The following is a 16940-nucleotide window of genomic DNA, read 5'->3' as shown; positions in this document are numbered from 1 at the left end:
TCTAATAAAGTGAGACATATTATTGTTCAATAAACATTTTTTTCTTCCACCCTCCCAAATGTAAATCCTCTCAATAAGGAGTGTGTTAAGTGCCATTTCGTTTTTTGTTGTCTATTACATTTGATTTAATAAGATTTTATTGGATTTGGGGACTTCCAATTCAAGCATGTTGTGCAGGGCTGCAAACCATCTGGCTGTGCACACTAGAGCAGAGTAACATTTGTGGATGATTTCCTCCATGCTGACCATTTTGGTAAGTATTTTATGATGATTATCTCATGTACTCCTAACAACGATTGGGAAGGCTGCAGTTACAAATTGGAATGTTTCTACACTCAGGCTTAGTTTCAAGGAGTGCTAAGGATATTTAAAAAGTTACACATAGACATGTCTTAATTACCAGATTCTTCTGGAATTAGGGACATTTTAAGTTTGTACATTATTGTCTTCATCACTTAAATATTCATAAAAACTCCATTAAGTACCATCTGATTTTGCCAACTCAGAAGGCAAGCATTGTGAGAACACAGCTTCCGTCCTGTTGGGGCTCAAGCAGGCAGGTCTGACACATAACACCTCATCAGAGCAAACCAAAGACTGCCAGGTTTGGGCTGTGAAAAGTGAACATGAAGGACACACACATACTCAGCACAAAACAAATCAGTGCTATGATTTGAATTACATTTCTGATGTAATAAACTTCTTTTTATTCAATGGACACCACGTGAGGGTAGAACATGGTATTTTTCTTGTCTTTATGGAAATGGTCTGAGATTCCTTCAAAAGGAATTAAACCAGGATTTTAAAAACTGTGTTATGGAGTTAATATTTTAAACCATTATCCCTAAAAATAACACTGAATCAGTCTGAATTGTCACTTCTGCATATAGGTTCTTAGAGTAAGTCATCTACATTTTTGCACAGATATCCCATTCAATTTCCAGAGTTGCACGAAAAATTAAGAGCTGATAGATAGTAGAGATCACGTATCATCTAGGCAAAATCAATCATGGTTTCTGATTAGAGAAATAGTATTAAGAAATGAGAAAGAAAATGAGAAATATGGGCAATGATTTTTAACTATCCTTCCTGAGCTTTAAAAAACTGTATCATGTTTTTTCCTTCTTAGTTTATGAATTCATTCACTTCTACAAGTTTTAGGCATTTGAAGTGTATCTCATTAATCTGGTATTTGAGAAAATAATCAGAAACGTTTATTAGTCATTAACTGAAATAGATTCCAGATGATCAACCCTACCTATACAGCAAATGGAAAGACTGTATTTGGGTAGATCTGAGTTTGAAAACCATCTCTGCCACTTATTAGCTGTGTTGACCATGGGCAGGTCTACATACCATGGGCAGGTCTTAATTTTCTCATAAATGTAATGAGAATGAATGTTCTTTGTTTCAAATATGTAGTCAGTATGTTTCTTCTGTCCATTGCGAATGCTGTGATTCAGTGCCAAAGCATATCCCAAACATTCCAAGTAAGGAAAGGTTTCTAACAGCAAACGCACACTAGAGCGAGCTGTAGATTTGAATCAAACGACGTGATATTTATGCACATGTTTAGGGAAAGATTACACGCCTCAAACCTCAAATTGTTCTTTTCAGGTATGAACATCTATCCAGATCCTAACAGTTAACAACATGATACTTTTCTAAGTCAAGAGCTATGTGTGTAAATGGGTATTATGTCAAAGTTTGTACACTCATGATTAAGCCTTTACCAGCAATATTTCCACATATATTTTTATTTATTAAATTTTTTTCCATCAGTTATTGGGATACAGGTGGTATTTGGTTACATGAGTAAGTTCTTTTTTTTTGGAGACAGAGTCTCACTCTGTTGCCAGGCTGGAGTGCAGTGGTGTGATCACGGCTCACTGCAAGCTCCACCTCCCAGGTTCAAGTGATTCTCCTGCCTCAGCCTCCTGAGTAGCTGGGACTACAGGCATGCACCACCACGCCCAGCTAATTTTTGTATTTTTAGTAGAGACGGGGTTTCACCATGTTGGCCAGGATAGTCTCGATCTCTTGACTTCATGATCCACCCGCCTCAGCCTCCCAAAGTGCTGGAATTACAGGCATGAGCCACCGTGTCCAGCCATGAGTAAGTTCTTTAGTGGTGATTTGTGAGATTTTGGTGCACCCATCACCCAAACAGTATACACTGCACTATGTTTGTAGTCTTTTATCCCTTGCCCCACTTCCCACTCTTCCCCCTAGGTCCCCAAAGTCATCGTATCATTCTTTTTTTATTTATTTTATTTATTTTATTTTTTATTTTTGAGATGGAGTCTCACTCTGTCGTCCAGGCTGGAGTGCGGTGCCACGATCTGGGCTCACTGCAAGCTCCGCCTCCCGGGTTCACGCCATTCTCCTGCCTCAGCCTCCCGAGTAGCTGGGACTACAGGCGCCCGCCACCATGCCCGGCTAATTTTTTGTATTTTTAGTAGAGACGGGGTTTCACCGTGTTAGCCAGGATGGTCTCGATCTCCTGACCTCATGATCTGCCCGCCTTGGCCTCCCAAAGTGCCGGGATTACAGGTGTGAGCCACCGCGCCCGGCCCCATTGTATCATTTTTATGCCTTTGTGTCCTCATATCTTAGCTCCCACATATCAGTGAGAACATACGATATTTGGTTTTCCATTCCTGAGTTACTTCACTTAGAATAATAGTCTCCAATCTCATCCACGTCACTGCAAATGCTGTTTATTCATCCTTTTTATGGCTACATAGTATTCCATCATATATATATATGCCATAGTTTCTTTAGCCGCTTATTGATTGATGGGCATTTGTGTTGGTTCCACGATTTTGCTATTGTGAATTGTGCCACTATAAACATGCATGTGCAAGTATCTTTTTTAAACAATGACTTCTTTTCCTCTGGGTAGATACTCAGTAGTGAGATTGCTGGATCAAATGGTAGTTCTACTTTTAGTTCTTTAAGGAATATCCACACTGTTTTCCATAGTGGCTGTACTAGTTTGCATTCCCACCAGCAGTGTAGAAGTGTTCCCTGTTTACTGCATCTACACCAACATCTACCATTTTTTGATTATGGCCATTCTTGCAGGTGTAAGGTGGTATCACATTGTGGTTTTGATATGCATTTCCCTGATCATTAGTGATGTTGATCATTTTTCATATGTTTTTTGGCTATTTGCATATCCTCTTGAGAACTGTCTATTCATGTCCTTAGTCCACTTTTTTGATGGGACTGTTTGATTTTTTTCTTATTGATTTGTTTGAGCTCGTTGTAGAGTCTGGATATTAGTCCTTTGTCAAATGTATAGATGACGAAGATTTTCTTCCACTCTGTGGGTTGTCTGTTCACTCTGCTGACTGTCCCTTTTGCCATGCGAAAGCTCTTTAGTTTAATTAGGTCCCAGCTATTTATCTTTACTTTTATTGCATTTGCTTTTGGGTTCTCTTGGTCATGAAATCCCTGCCTAAGCCAATGTCCAGAAGGGTTTTCCAATGTCATCTACTAGAATGTTTATAGTTTCAGGTCTTAGGTTTAAGTCCTTAATCCATTTTCAGTTGCTTTTTGTATAAGGTGAGAGATGAGGATCCAGAGTCATTTTATCTCCAAAGCCTTGGTACTTGGGTAATGATCAGTAGCAGCAGGCATTATGAGACGGAATATACATTATGGATAATGCTCTATCACTGTGGCCATCACACTAATAGCAACAATAGAATTGACTTGCAGACTATATTGCAGTCATACCATGTGGCCAAGTACTTTTCTTATTTGATCTCATTGAATTCCATTATACTTTAAACTCCCAATTTATAGGTGACACAGCTGAAGCTCACGGAGGTGCAGCACCTTCTTCACATGCCTACGAAGTGGCCAGAAGATACAAACTCATGTTTTGTCTCTCTCCAAAGTTACTGCTCTGAAGCACCATAATCTGTGGCATCTTCACTGATTTCGTAAAGTCAGTGAAAAAGAGATTTCAAATCAGTTACTTGCCATGCCAGGACACAAAAACGTTCATTTAAATAACATTTACACTCAGTGAATATGGAAAGAAATCCACATTTCAACACATAGTGTGATGGGTTGGTATAAGTACTTTGGTTTCAAATCTTCTATTCCTCTGCTTTTCTTTGTGGTTGGGCACTCAACATGGAGATTGTAAATGTTAGGTGCAAAGTGTGAAGTTGAACAAGGAGAAAATAAACAGAAACAACTCTATTAAGAAGCAGGATTGCTGCCTTGTTAGGAAGGTAGCTAAACAATTATACTTGGCTTGTATTCCGTTTAGAAATTGGTCACCAAAGATATGATTGAATAAATAATGTATATGTAAAACAAGGAATTAACATCCGTGCACCATTGTTTCTCAAAATAGCCTGTCTTTCAAGCTTTATATGTGGTTCATTGACATGTGATGTGTAGATTTTTAAAAAATAAATACCTCTACTTTTTGGTGTTGATTTCATTTGTCAGCATTTTACATAACTTTTTCCAACAGCCATGTGCTAAGGATTGTACAATTGTGTGGCAGATGTGTTTTCATATCATATTTGTGAAAACAGCTGTCCTTTATTCTCCTATGGAATGTAATATCTGAATTTCATTTTAAAATGAGATTAGAAAATATGCTATAGTATTTGGAATGTGTTATCTCACTGAGACCAGAGAGGAAGTGATTTAGCAGTTACATTCCTGGGGGAGTGGACGTGTACAAAGGCCTTAAAGCTGCAATATGCTGTCAATAATAAAAAGTCTTAATATAGGAAAACATTTGGAATTCAGTCCATGGAGTAAATCAGAGAGCAAGGGGAAAATGTCCACATATTTTTTGCCTGGGAAATTTTTAAATATTTAGAGCTGGGGAAGAAGTATCTTACCATAAATACCTGATTATAGTCTAGAGGATATAAAATCAAGAGGGTCCAAGATCTTTTTTGAGAAGTAATAACAGTAAATAAGAAAGAGTAATTTATTTAGGTCATAATTAATGGACTAGCCATTACACATATGGACAGGAAGAGCTGAAGCTATTCACAGGGTGGGATGACTCAGAGGAAGGTATAAAAAGTTTAGTTTTAAAATGGCCAGGAAAGGTTAATGAGATAATATCACACATCATAGTTTGTTAAGAATCCACAGAGAGAAGGGAGAAAAGAAAAAAAGGAAAAATGATACAGTAACCATGCATGTAATACATGTGTTATTTAATGCAAGTAAAAAAATACCAATTCACTTTTTTCCTGACTTGGGTAGACCTGGATTCTATTAATTCTCCCAGGGTGGCCTTAGAACAAGAAATTGTCAGCACCAGTTCCCTTTGCTATTGCTTCCTTTTGAAAGAAGCAATCAGTAAGGAGATCAAAATCAACTTGGAAAAATGGTCAAGTGATACATTTGTTATGAATATGATCTCCATAATGATGACTGCACCATTTATAAAAAGAAAAGAGGTATTTTTGGAGAGTAACTTTAAAAACTCACTATCATGCAGCAAATTTAAAGTTATGTCTTGACTCTCTGCCATTTGCTCCCTGTGGGTGTGTGTGGATGCACACTTTATGGTTTCCTGGATTGAAGAGACTTGTAGTGAAAATAAATCGAAATTTACAAAACCTGAGTTTCAAAGCCGTATTTTTGACATTCTTTCCATTTAGGAAGAAGGAAGACTGGACTTCCCTGTAAGAGAGTATATAGCAAGAGGAAGAACTGCCTGATGGTTTAACACCCTGGTTTTGGAGTCAGAAGGACCTGAGTACAAACTTAGCAGTCTTACTTTCTACCTGTATGATGTAGGTGAGTTAGTTAATCTCCTTGAACTTCAATTCTCACTTCTAATGTCAGGACAATAATTCCTGTCTCATAGGACTTTCTGAAGATTAAGATCATGCATGTAAAGCACTTAAGATGCTGCCTGGTCCAAAGTCAGTAGTCTATAAATGTTAGCACTATCAGTATGATTTTTAAGCATCCAAAGGAAAGTTTACAGAAAGTGACTCACTGGGAGAAACTTCCACCAGATAAAGTAACATTAGAGTGGCCAAGTCAACACTACTGTGGCAAAAAAACAAAAAACAAAAAACAAAACAAAAAAATAAACCTGATAAGACTTAAAATATATCCTCTTCTGCTAGTCCTAATTATGCTTTCAAGTCAAGATTGATGCTGAAGTGAATCAGATATCTTATCCTTTATATTGCATGAACTGTATTCTTTATAACACTTATATTTAAGATATACGCACGTATACCCTGAATTCAGATAATTCTTCATGAGAAATTCTTCCTATAATCTTCTGGTCTGAGAACGCTTGTGTTACTTAAAAATATTGTTTCTATACAACAGTAGAATTGATATTTGTCTACCTTTTTAAAACTTTTAAGTTTAGGGGTACATGTGCAGGTTTGTTACAGGTGAACTTGTGTCATGGGGGTTTGTTGTACAGATTATTTCATCACGCAGGTATTAAGCCCAGTACCCATTAGCTATTTCTCCTGATCCTCTCCCTCCTCCCGCCCTCCACTCTCTAATAGGCCCCAGTGTGTGGTGTTCCCCTTTATGTGTCCATGTGTTCTCATCTTAGCTCCCACTTGTAAGTGAGGACATGTGGTATTTGGTTTTCTGTCAATTTGCTGAGGATAACGGCCCACTACCTTTTTTAAAGGATGTAAATATATGTGATTTTTGGCTGGGCACAGTGGCTCATGCCTGTAATCGCCGCACTTTGGGAGGCCGAGGCAGGCAGATTGCTTGAGGTCAGGAGTTCGAGACCAGCCTGGCCAACACGGGGAAACCCTGTCTCTACTAAAAATACAACAATTAGCTGGGTGTGGTGGCATGTGCCTGTAGTCCCAGCTGCTCTGGAGGCTGAGAGGCAAGAGAATCGCTTGAACCCGGGAGGCGGAGCTTGCAGTGAGCCGAGATCAGGCCACTGCACTCCAGCCTGGGCGACAGAGCGAGACTCTGCCTCAAATAAATAAATAAATAAATAAATAATAAAATAAAAATAAAGTAAGGGACCAAAACTTTTTTTTTTTTTTTTTGACACTGAGTCTTGCTCTATTGCCCAGGCTGGAGTGCAATCGCGTGATCTCAGCTCACTGCAACCTCTCCCTCTTGGGTTTAAGTGATTCTCCTGCCTCAGCCTCCAGAGTAGCTGAGATTACAGGCACCTGCCACCATGCCCAGCTAATTTTTGTATTTTTAGTAGAGACAGGTTTCCCACATTGGCCAGGCTGGTCTCGAACTCCTGACTTCAAGTGATCCGCCTGCCTCGGCCTCCCAAAGTGCTGGGATTACAGGTGTGAGCCACCGCACCTGGCCGGGACCAAAATCTTATGCTAGGTCTAATATTCTTAAGTCAATGTACCCTTGAGAAACAAATGACTCATTCACAGAAATGACTTCTGACCTTTTTTTTTCTCTTTTTTTTTTTCAGAGCCTCTAATTCTGCAGCCATGAACATCACTGTGGAAATCCTTAATACACTTATTTCAGAGTAAAAGGGAAAGCTTATTCAGAGCTGTCCCAGGTGCTGATTCCAGCCCTTACAGTGTTCTCTCTCCAACTGCCTGAGTTTTTTCTCACCCTGTTTGGTCATACCAAATAAAACCTTACAATTCAGATATTACTTTGGAATTACAAAAATATCATTTTAAACCATAAATACCTTCAAAAGTATGACCTTGCTATTAATCACTTTCAGTGAAGAGTGAATTAATTCAATCAGGTTGCTTTCACTTAACAAGTAAGTAAGAGCAGTACGGAGTCTTCAAATGTGAGTTTTGAATAACCAAAGAAGAATCAAAGGAAAATTTAATCTATGAAATAGTGGAGAAGGCAAAATAGCGCTGAGAAAGTTCAAGAAGGATAATGACTTAAAAAACTGGATGAGGAAAGTGGTGTGTGGAGACTGCCAAAGACAAATTTGCCTAGGGTCAGCAATCCTCTATTTAGCAAAATGGGAGGTTATTCTCCTCTTTCTCTTCTTGCACCACATTACTAGATCACACATCACTCTTTGTTTCCAGGAACAAAACCTAGGCAAGAATTAAAAATAGCATAATCAATATTATATGTTAAGAAGGCTTCTTAACTTTGGCAATTTAACCACTTTATAAATATCATCTATTTGGAAGAATGCTAAGGCCAGTTCCATCCAGCTTAGCTAAATAACACAATTTCTCAATTTCCATGTATTTATTCATTCGGTCTTCACCACAACTCTTTGAGGTGGGTTCTATTACTATTCTCATTTAATAGAAAGAAAAATAAACATCCAAGAGCTTAGATTAGAATCCGGATTTTCCCAACCCAGAAGTCCCTATATATAACTTCTATTCTATATCAAATTAAATAACAGGGATGAAACCATACTTTTTGATGGTCTGTTTGACTGTCTGAGACTCTCACACTTTTTCAGCCCTCAACTATTATTTTCTTGACTTTACAGAAAATAAACGTTGCTTGGCTGCCCTTTTCTCTGGGAGCTTACAGCGTTCCTGATAGCTATTTTTATTTCCCATTTTAGTTCTTTCCTTTTCCTCATTTCTTTGACATACTCTATTTTATCTAGACCTTTGTGCTATTTAAGAGGCCAAAGAACAACTTAATTTAAAATGTCTGAGTTTCCCTGTGTGTTCCACAAAAAGGTACACCTATCTAACTCATGAGGTTACTGCAATTAGTGAGATATGGCATCGTTAATAATGTTGTTCTCCTTCGGAGACAGGTGCCCTAACATGCAAGCTATTATTACCAGCATTTTTCTCTACGGGAGCTCATCTCTTTTCTCATATCATCCTGACTCAGGAGTGTTAATGGTTAGGCAGCTGCATTCTTTATCTTTGGTTTCATACTTACACAACACAAAGAGAAACAAAGGTTTCAGAAGGCATTTGGCCTGGTCAATTTCAGAATAAAATATGGACCCTTCACTGTGCTCTGCAAAGGCCCTTCAGGATCCAGCCCCTGCCTACGTCCCCAGCTTTGTTCCCTGCCACTTCTCTCCTTACTTAGTTATACCGTAATGGCCACATTTTGCTTTCTGTTCTTCAAACACCTTGCAGCTAACCCGGCCTCAGGACCCGTGTCCTTGCTGTTCCCTTTGTTTGGAGTGCTCTCTCCCCATTCTTTGGCTTATCATGTTTAGCCTTTAGGAACAACTCAAATGCCCCTTCCTCAGAGCAGCATTACCTTAGGGCTTAAGTAAAGTCAACCGTGACCTGACTCCAGTTACTCTCTGTCACATCCCCTCTTTACTACATCCTTCCCAGCAATCACCACCTCCGCCATCTGCAACTACGGTTCTCATTTGTGTACTTTCTTTTTTACTGTCTCCATTCCCTCCCCAAATAAAAGCTCACTGCGGGGCAGGAATCTTGCCAGTTTTTATGAGGATATAGCCAATGCCCAAAACAGTGTCTGATACATAGTAGATACTTAATTAGTATTTGTTGAGCACTGCTCTTCTTCCTGTTTCACAGGCTGTGGTGGTTGGTGAGACCTGTTGGACTAGGGTGAACTTTCTTGTATTTGTCCTCATGACACACTGCTTTCCAGCGTCTTGGCTACAAAGGACCTTTGTATGCTCAATAGCCAGGGAAGCTTTGGAGAATAACTTCAAGAAAAGGTGTCCAATCAAGGGCATGGAGCCGCCTACTTTCCCGCATCCCCATCCTTAAAAGGAAAGCTAAGAGATAAATTAAAATTGGAATGTAATCAACATATGAAATGGAGTTATTGCAAAGCAATATAAATCCTCTCCCACCCACTCGCCCACTCACCCCTGCCCCAGGGAATGCCAGAGATGATGAAAGCATGAAACAACTCCTTGCAAATTGCATGGGCCTATTATTTGTGATTAGGGCTGTTATCAGCCAGTCAGCGATATATCATACAATTATCTTTTCTTCATCTAGTGTGATAATTTTATAACTGATAGACTTATGATCATTATAGCTTTGACAGAAAGAAATATGATTCTTCATTTTGAATTTTACTTTATAGCCTTTTCTTCTCCCCAGTGAAAATTAAAATTAGCAGGTTGTAATTCATTGTACCAATCTTGTTAATAAATAGGCACCTTAGAAGGCAAATCAGATACATTCAAGTAACACCAGAATGAATATTCTCTGAAGAAAATGCTGAAAAGTTATGCATCAAGAGGCCATGATAAATTCAGTAATCTACAGAAAAGCCTTGGAAACATATTACTAAATGGAGACATAAGGACCACAGATCATGATCAAACCCCAGAGACTACAAATCTACGAGCCATACAATTGGTCATGAAAAACCCTGCTTCAAAGTGAAAGAAATCTCTTCATCTCAAACTTTTTCATTCAATTTCTTTTCTTTTATTAACCTTTCAGGAATATAAACCTAGGCAGTGAACTCACTACCAAATTTGCCTAGCACTTAGTGGCAGTGGATACAATGTCTCAGGAAAGAGGGGCAGTTTCTCACTTCCTACTCGTAAATGAAACTAGATCGATGTTCAAGTAATTATACCTTCTCTTAATTCTATCTAAAGAGTAGGTATTTTTTTCCTCCAAGAAGCTTGGGAGGAAACTGCACTGATCCTTACTTTACAAGGAGAGGCAGATGTTATCAGTACTTCCGGGCATCCATGCTCTGCAGAAAAATTTTGCTTTCAAAGCTAATAGAAGACTCTTCACTATGTACTCAGTTTCAGGATTTTGAACTATTAAAGTAGGGATTGATGACTCATTTAAAAATGCCAGTCATGCTTAGACTCATTGCTCCTAAGAAACTGGACATGCTTTGCATCATAGCTATTTTAGGGAAATCAAAGGTACGGGGAATAACAGGTTTGTTTCCTCACTGGCTCAACGAGGGCTGTTTCTCTTCTCTTTTCCATCTTCTTTGAGTATAAAGTGTATCTTGGGATACTGGATGCTGAATTAGCTGTATACCAGTTAAAAATTTTTAAGGGCAAAAAAAAAAAGTTCTGTATATAAATGAAATTCCCAGATGAGGAGCAGCTGTTATTTATGTTGAATTTAAGTTGCTTCGGCAACTTCAACCATATATTTTTATCTCATTTAATTACAGTTTTGAAAATAAAACCATCATCAAATATACATGCAAGCTACGTGTTCATTCATCATCGATTTAGATTTTGCAATGGGTGCTGTTTCCCTGTTCTCATTTTCACAAAGAAGAATCAGAGATAAGGCTGCAGTGTGTTAAACCTGTCAGTTCTTAGAAATGCCATTGCTCATGCCCCTTGCTCTTAAGTGCACTTTGTGGTAGTCAAGAACCAATGAAGATTCATTCAGTACCTACAGTATGCCTACTATCGGCACCTATCGTGATGCCAGCCACTGTTTTAGACAGTGGGGATACATCACTGACAAAACAAAACAAAGCAAAAATCTCTCTTCTCAAAGAGCTTAATGTGGGTAAGAGATGACAAACAAAATAAATAAATCACACATAGTGTCATTGATGGGCACTACAGAAAAATAAGCTAGGGAAACCGGATAGGGGATGTTAATATGAAAATTTGAAAAGAAGAAGTAATATAAAAGCAGAACCTTTCTGCTTTCCATCCTACTTCTAAGTGTGGGAGGATAAATCACTCCCCCCTTTGCCAATTCAGCTCTTGTCCCCCATCGAGGCTGCCAAGAAGGGCGTGAAGTAGTGCCAAGTGACACAGCAGTCCTGATTTAGTTTGGTACTTTCTTATTTATAACTGATGTGGAAGTCATCTTAGTTCATGTAACACCTGAGGAAACTAATAAATAAGCATTTTCACCTTATATCTAAAAGTTAAAAACAGCTCCCCAGCAAAACAAAACGTCTAAGCTGCTGAAGAAGTGGGAGAAACAACTGAGGAGACATATGAAATCCACACTGATTTGCTAAGAGAAGACAGTGAACAAACTAGCATGGTGATCATCTGTGTCAGCAATGGATAGTTACTGTTTTCTGCCTCTGAAATCCTAGGAAGCCAGAGGATTTCAGTTACGAAGACCTTACCATCCTTTGTGCGGCCTGACAGCCCTCCCTTCTTCAATAATACTTGTGGTGCCATGTGTGGAAGATGTTGTGAGGAATGTGAAGATGAATCCAACATGGTCCCTGATCTCAAGACGTTTACAATCCAGATATGATACGCACATCAGTGGCTCTATTGTAAGGTGTAAAGAAAGTATGTAGAGCATTGCTGTAAAAGTGTTTAGAGTAAATGCTGTAGAGTATAAGAAAGTGCTATGAGAGGCCGGGCGTGGTGGCTCACGCCTGTAATCCCAGCACTTTGGGAGGCCGAGGCAGGCGGATCCCGAGGTCAGGAGATCGACACCGTCCTGGCTAACAAGGTGAGACCCCCGTCTCTCTGAAAATACAAAAAATTAGCCAGGCCTGTTGGTGGGCACCTGTAGTCCCAGCTACTCGGGAGGCTGAGGCAGGAGAATGGCATGAACCCGGGAGGCGGAGCTTGCAGTGAGCCGACGTCTCACCACTGCACTCCAGCCTGGGTGACAGAGCGAGACTCTGTCTCAAAAAAACAAAAACAAAAACAAAAACAAAACAAAAAAAAAGTGTTATGAGAGTAGAAAAAACAGTCTGTACTTTTTGCTGGCGGTGATCACCCAATCAACATTCCATCTGCACAGACTGTGGACCCAGAACAATGAGGATCAAGGGACTTGAGTTTTCAGTTTAGCTTCTGGGATAAAAACCTGGCCAATTTCTCCCCTCTTTGGCATCCACGACCTGGTTCCTCTCAATCTCCACCTCGGCCCTGCTCACTGTCCCCATTGTTTTCAATGCAGGTCAGTGTGCACAGACAGTGCCAAGGTACAGCCTCACCTCACCACAAGGCACAACTGGATTCTCATGAGAGCTTTGGCATCAAGTGAGTTTAAGAGAGTTACTCAGACCCAGGCTATCGATATTGAGACTACTCATGCTCTGGTTTTCAAAAATATGAGCCAAGCTAATATCCAGCTACATTCTCATTTTCCCCGTCAGAGCACTGGCCTGTCATCTTTCCATCTTCACAACATTGCTCCTGAGATCATTTTCTGTTCTGATTTCTTTGGGTTTGTCTTTGCCTTGCAACTTTCCTAGTGCAGTTTTCAGCAACTTAATTCTAGCACAACTCCAATTGCTCTGCTGTCACAAGAAACTTTACAGCTGCAAAGCTCATGTGGCACTTGAATTTCCACAGGCTTCTTAAAAGATTGTACATGAAGCAACAGTGATCAGGATGCTACACAGTGCAGCAACTGATACTTTTTTTTTTTTAAGACAGAGTTTTGTTCTTGTTGCACAGGCTGGAGTGCAATGGTGCGGTCTCGGCTCACTGCAACCTCCACCTCCCAGGTTCAAGCGATTCTCGTGCCTCAGCCTCCCAAGTAGCTGGGATTACAAGCTCCTGTCACCATGCCCGGCAAATTTTTTTGTATTTTTAGTAGAGATGGGATTTCACCTTGTTGGCCAGGCTGGTCTTGAACTCCTGACCTCAGGTGATCCGCCCGCCTCAGCCTCCCAAAGTGTTGGGATTACAGGCGTGAGCCACCACGCCTGGCCGATAAGGACACTTTTAAGTGTCCCTAAAATAGCCGGGCATGGTGTTGTGTGCCTATAATTCCAGCTACTTTGGAGGCTGAGGCAGGAAGATTGCTTGAGCCCAGGAGTTTGCAACCAGCCTGGGTAACACAGAGAGACCTTGTCTCAAAAAAAAAAAAAAAAAAAAAAAAAAAGTGCTCAAAATATGTGGGTGTGGTTGGGTGGGCTAGTGAAGATATTCCAGATCTCAGATGAGGTATCCTGGTCCTCAAGTGATAGAAGAGCAATGCTCACACCTTTCTTGCTTAGTTGTATGTTAGCTAATTCAGCCACTTGTAGGTTGAATAGTAGTATTTAGAGCTAAGATTTATTGAGTTCTTCCTATGTGCTAGGCATTATCCTAAGTGTTTTTCACATATTAACAATACATAAAATCGAATCCTCTGAACAATCCATAAAGTGGGTAATTTTATATTCCTTTTTATAGATAAGGAAACTGATTCCTGAACAGCAAAATAATTTGCTCAAGTACACATTGGTAGTAAACGATAATGCCAGAATACTAACCCAGGCTGTCTTGCTCCAGATAACCTGATGGTTTTTCCTCATTTTACATTTTTTACTGTGTGACATATTAGGCAAACAAAGAAAACAAATAATGTTTATGCAGAGTTACAAGAATACTAAAGTGCACACCTGTGATCCTAATACCCATTGTAACAAATGAAGCACTGCCAGTAATGTTGAAGCTTCTGTGTATTCCTCCCTGACTGTACCCCCACTGCTGATTATTTTGTTTGTCATGTGTTTTTTCTTTATGGTTTTTATCATACACGTGCGTGTGTGTGTGTGTGTGTGTGTGTGTGTGTGCAGACATATTGTTCGGCCTTGAAAGTAATTTGTACTTCATAAAAATGGAATTGTACTATGTATTCCTCTAACACTTGCTATTTTTCCTCAACATGATTCCTTTGAGACTCAGTCTCAATGGGTGTAGCTGTGGTTCATTCATTTTAATTGTGTGGTAATGGTTCTTCATAAGAATTACTGCCAGGCTTGGTGGCTCTCACCTGTAATCCCAGTACTTTGGCAGGCCAAGGCAGGTGGATCACCTGAGGTCAGGAGTTCGAGACCAACCTGGCCAACATGGTGAAACTCGTCTCTACTGAAAAATACAAAAAATTAGCCAAGCGTGGTGGCAGGCACCAGTAATCCCAGCTTCTCTAGAGGCTGAGGCAGGAGAATTGCTTGAACCCAGGAGGCGGACGTTGCAGTGAGCCAAGATCGCGCCATTGCACTCCAGCCTGGGCGACAGAGCGAGGCTCTGTCTCAAACAAAAAAAAAAGAATTTGCCACAGTTAATATAGTTAATATATTCTTTCCACTGTCCATCAATAGTTCTTTTCCCACTTACTTGCTATTATAAACTAAACCGATATAAAAAGCCTGTGTCTTACACATATTTTCAAGAGTTTCTTTGGTCTACAGCCTGTATATTTAAGAGTGGAAAATACAAGTTTAGATTTATAAGTTCACAAGATATTTACATAATCTGTTTTCTAAAATGGCTGGGACAATTTTCAATCTCTTCTCCCTAAATGAGAATTCCTGTTGTTCCTCAACAATACTTATTATTTTAGTTTATGTCAATCTGGTGTCTGAAATGATAATTCATGGTTTCTAATTTGTATCTCTTTGATGATTAATAAAGTTGGTTTTTCATATATTTATGGGCCATTCACATTTAATCATTCTGAAAATGCCAGTTCATATCATTTATCCAGTTATATAAAGGATTTTTATTTTTCTTACTGACTCATTGGAGTACTTTATTCACTTGGGAACCTCTATTTGTTACATTTTCACAAATATCTTTTCCTACTATATCTCTGTCTTTTTCACTCTCTGGTATTCTTTGATAAACGACAGTCCTATGAATGCATCAGTCTTTTCTTTAAGGCTAACATTCTTAATTTCTTACTTAAGAAACTCGTCTTTATCCTGAAGTCATAAAAATATTCTCCTACATTTTTTTTCTAAAAGTATTAAAGTTTTGTGTTCTCATTTAAGTCAAGTCATTTAAGACAATTTGTGTTCTCAATTGCTTTCAGCCTCAGCACCATACTGCCGGGTGTCTACAGTCAATTTACATTACTGGCAGTAGTTACGTTCTCTGCAAAGTTGCCCCAAGCACTGAATTAGTGACTGCTAAACCGTAGGGGAAATACAGGGTTAGGTTTCTGCGAGTCTCTGGTCACACCATTTTCATCAACCAATCAATACATAACCTTGCTTTACTTGTTTCTGTTTGAAGACATGGTATTTAATATATAATGCTGACTCATTGACATTGAATTCGTGGTCTGAAAGAAGCTCATCTGACACGTATTTTTTCTTTAAGGCATGATTTTCTTATGCTTATGAACACTAGACAGCACCTCAGTGCTATTCCCTTGGGCTATTTTAAACAGTGAAATCACCAACAAAAAAGCAAAGAAGGCAAAACAACGTGCCACTAAACAGACAGCAAAAAGCTCACTTGTTTATACACCTAGAGCTCAAACGAGAAGGCAGAGAGTCACTTTGTTCAACCTCAGCTGGGAAAATAAGTGTTGGGTGACTTAAATATTTTGCTGCTCTTCACAAGTCCACAAATGACCACAAAGGCTCCAAAAGTATTGATGTGAGGGTTACCAATAAATTTCAGGGATGGGCACTTGGTGGGCACTGGATACATGTTACTGTTAAATATAGTGTCTTAGCCCATGCTTCAGGCATAACAATGATTATGAAAAAGATGATAATGATGGTAACAATAATAATTTAGAATGATAATAATGGCAAGAACAAAATTAGAAGTAGTGGTAATAATAATAGTAGCAGCAACTAGACCAATAATGATATGTTTCCTTACATTTTTATAGGACTTATTTTTAGCAAATAGAGAAAACTCCAACATTTTTACTAATAACTCATTTGATTATGAAAACAGCTCAGGAAGCAGACATGGATAGCATTAAGTATAAACTTTAATTGTAGAAGATATTTGAAACTCAGAAAAGTTAAGAGGTTTGCTTAGAATTAAACCTCTAATAAGTACATTATCTAGGACCAGAATAAAAAACACTTTCAGGGGAGACTACAATCTCCTTGAGGGCAAAAACAACATCTCATATTTCCTAGGCTCCCAAAACCTACCTCAGTGTCTGACAGAGTAGACATGCCATGAAATTTTATTCTTAATCACGACAATGATACAAGCAATGCTATACTGGATTGAAGAGCAGAAGCATACTATTTTAAAACAGGGACCTATGTTTTAATAATGCTTTATTTTTCTCCAAAGAACATCTTCATTATTTTACCAAGATTCATAATAGGGAAAAATTATCTTATTTAATTGA

General features: G+C 39.0%; 1 protein-coding gene across 5 annotated transcripts in view; it reads right to left on the bottom strand.

Moving 5' to 3' along the window:
• The window catches only part of CNTN4 (contactin 4), a 960931-nt gene that overhangs the window by 239430 nt on the left and 704561 nt on the right, over positions 1-16940 (bottom strand). The gene's annotated exons all lie outside the window — the stretch shown is intronic.

The sequence above is a fragment of the Gorilla gorilla genome, chromosome 2, assembly GCF_029281585.2.
Source record: "Gorilla gorilla gorilla isolate KB3781 chromosome 2, NHGRI_mGorGor1-v2.1_pri, whole genome shotgun sequence".
Lineage (NCBI taxonomy): Eukaryota > Metazoa > Chordata > Mammalia > Primates > Hominidae > Gorilla > Gorilla gorilla.
Note: the sequence above shows the minus strand (reverse complement) of the source record. Positions and strands in the feature narration are given on the sequence as shown.